Raw genomic sequence first — 3,485 nt, 5'->3', positions numbered from 1 at the left:
CATTAGAAATTATTTTCAAGAAATCCATCATATCCTGAGATGTCCCAAGAGAATGGAAGCTAGCTAACGTTACTCCCATATTCAAAAAAGGTGACAAAAAATCCAAATAACTACAGGCCTATAAGTTTGACTTCAATCGTAGGAAAAAATATGGAAACTATCATCAGAGATGCTATCGAACATAATTTAGAAAGTAACTAAGTAGTATCTGCAGAATGAAAATAAATACTAGAGTTTGTGCCTTTCAATCAATCAACTTATAAACTACGAGTACATCAGAATCTCATTACTCATATTGTTGTTAGTATTTCAAGATTTAATATTAATGAAGATTTAATTTGAGAATGTGAATATTCAGTGGAATATATATTACACGTAACTCCATATTTGTCATTTGTAGTGCAATCTATACGTAATTCTAAGTTTATCACTTGTCACTTATTTCAGATGTGGTGATCATTGCAGCAATAATAAAGAACTGTTCCAAAGACTCTCAAGAGTTATCTATGATCAGCACCTACATAAGTCTAACATACGTATAATGCCAGCCATTAAGTGCCCCGTGACGGACTACCCCTACTCCACAAATGATATAAAGGTCACTCTAGCTATCACCCTCCTGAACATCCATGCTAATGACCATGCCTCTCCGCAGCCTTCGAACACAGCATCAGTACAAGCGGAACAAGTCCAACGACCCACCACGTCTGCAGCCGGCTCCTACTTCCTGTCACGGTGGCCTGGCTACAAATAGGCGACAAAGATATCTGGTCTAGAAGCGGTTCTACAACTTCTGGAATGTTGTGATGAACAGCCATGTAAAGACGTCACAAGGAACGCAGGCGGCAGCCTTTCCCTCGACCTGAAGGGGAAGTCCTAAAGGCAATCCGGAGGCTTGCTCTTCACGATGAAAGCTACATGGTCGCCCCTATACAACTTCATAATCTGCGCCAAGATCGTGATGAGCTAATCAGGGACTTTGCCACACGCCTCCGCGGTCAAGCCAGCGTATGCAAGTTCACAGTCCACTGTCCATTCTGTACCTAGGACGTTGACTATAGTGACCAAGTGCTGCAGGACACCATAACCAGTGGTATCAGTGACCCTGAGATCCAACTAGAACTTCTCGGCGAACAGAATCAGGACATGTCTCTAGAGGAAACCATAAGATACATCAAGGCAAAAGAGAGTGGAAAGCGCTTCACCAGCCGCCTCATAGACACACATAGGGCCTCAGCCACTGGTAGCTACCGACTTCAAAGGAAAGAAAAGCCCAAACCACCAAACACAGCTGAACAGGTAGGATACAAGTACTGAGGTCGCAGAGAGGACCACGGCCTTCGCCACAGGCAGCGCAAGGGAACATGCCCCACGCACGACCACATCTGTGACTGGTGTGGCATCCGTGGCCACTTCGATGACGTATGCCTTGGCGGGTACAAGAGCAGAACATCTCGGCCCTACAACACCAAACAGCCTAAACAGTTCGAGAGTGATGTCTTCGGCTCCATTTGCAACGTCACTGAAATCGGGCAGGTTAACGACTCAAGCTACCTTTACAACACCTCTACTATCGATGGCAGACGCAGCATTGCTCTCGACCACCACATCTACAACGACCTATGTAATGGATGAGAAAGACACGTATCCGACCCTCAGCCAACTCTGGAGGTGTCCGTCCATGCCATCCCTGCTGATTTCCAAGGACGTGTGGATCAGATCTGGGGAATATTTCAAAATACGCTTTCAAAGATGATTCGTACTTACATCCCGTTTAAGGACAGACGACCCCCAAATCAAGTTCGCCCAAAATGGATTGACAAAGAAACTGAAAAAAAAATATTGCTAAAAAGAGACAGGCTTATAAAAATACAAGTGTTATGGGGCACTTAACGACTATCAAATTTATGTGACAATACAGAGGGATTTAAAAAAGACGATAAAAAAGAAAGCAAATACGAAATGGATATCGTCCATGAATCCAAAGAGAATCCCAAGGAATTCTATAGTTATATTAGAGATAAGGTTATTGAGAATTACATTGGTCCACTGTTATTTCCAAGGGAAAAGGGGGCAAGTGTGAGTGTAGTAGTTTCAGAGGGATCAGCTTGTTAAGTGTAGTTGGGAAGGCTTATAGAAGGGTCTTCATTGAGAGGATTAGGAGAGGAACAGAAGGAGTAATTGGTGAGGAATAGTGTGGATTTAGGACAGGTAGGGGTTGTGTAAGTCAGAATTTTGTGGTAAGACAGATATGTGAGAAAGCTATAGGAAAAGGTAAGGATGTATTTTGGGCTTTTATGGATCTGGAAAAGGCTTATGACAGGACAGACAGGGAGGCACTGTGGGAGTTATTGCAGATGTATGGGATATGAGGAAAGCTGTTAAGAGCAGTCAAGAGTTTTTACGAGAGTAGTAGAGCTTGTGTTAGGATTAGAAATGGAGAGAGTGAGTGGTTTGAGGTAAAGGTGGGACTTCATCAGGGATGTGTTATGTTGCCCTGGCTGTTTAATTTATACATGGATAGGTTGGTGCGAGAGGTGAATGCAAGGGTAGTGAGTCAGGGATTGGAGATGGTTAAAGAAAATGGAGAAAAGTGGGAGATAAGCCAGTTGTTGTTTGCTGATGACACTGCGCTTGTAGCAGGATCAGAGGAGGGATTGAGAAAGTTAGTGACAGAGTTTGGGAAGGTGTGCGAAAGAAGGAAGTTGAAGATAAATATGGGTAAAAGTAAGTTGGTGAGATGTACAAAGGGAGAAAGTGGCAGCACAGTAGAAGTGAGTGTCAAGGGAGAGAACTGGAGGAAGTGGACAGTTTAAGATACTTGGGTGCGAATGTGGTAGGAAAGGGAGGAGTGAGGGTGGAGGTAGAATGTGGATTGAGAGAAGTGAGTAAATGCCCTGGGGGATTAAAAGTGTAATGAGAAATAGACATCTGGGAATGGATGCTAAGAGGAGACTGTATGAAAGAGTGGTTGTGCTGACAGTTCTGTACGGGACAGAAACATAGAACATAAGAGAGGAAGAGAGAGGGAGTTTGAATGTGTCTGAGATGAGGTCCCTGAGAAGTATGATAGGGGTTACTAGGCAGGATATAGTGAGAAATGAGGAGGTAAGGAGGAGAACAGGGGTGGAAAGGGAGTTGGGAGATAGGGTTGATGAGAGAGTATTGGAATGGTTTGGACACATGGAAAGAATAAGTGAAGAAAGACTTGTAAAAAAGGTGCGGAAGGCAGAGGAGGAAGGAGTGAACATGAGGGGGCGACCTAGGATGAGATAGATGGATGGGGTAAAAGGGGCTTTGGGAAAGAGGGGAATGTCTGTTGAGGAAGGACGGGAGAGGACAGAAGATAGGGGTGAATGGAGATGGGTTGTTTATGGATGATGTTGTGATGCATAAGAGGAAGTGGGTGGGGGATGGAGGGTGAGGGAGTATGTATGAGAAATAAATTGACGCAGCCCGAAGGGATTTCTCCCCGTCTTCTTCTT

Source organism: Oratosquilla oratoria, chromosome 9 (assembly GCF_046742065.1).
Source record: "Oratosquilla oratoria isolate Oo_2021 chromosome 9, ASM4674206v1, whole genome shotgun sequence".
Lineage (NCBI taxonomy): Eukaryota > Metazoa > Arthropoda > Malacostraca > Stomatopoda > Squillidae > Oratosquilla > Oratosquilla oratoria.
Note: the sequence above shows the minus strand (reverse complement) of the source record.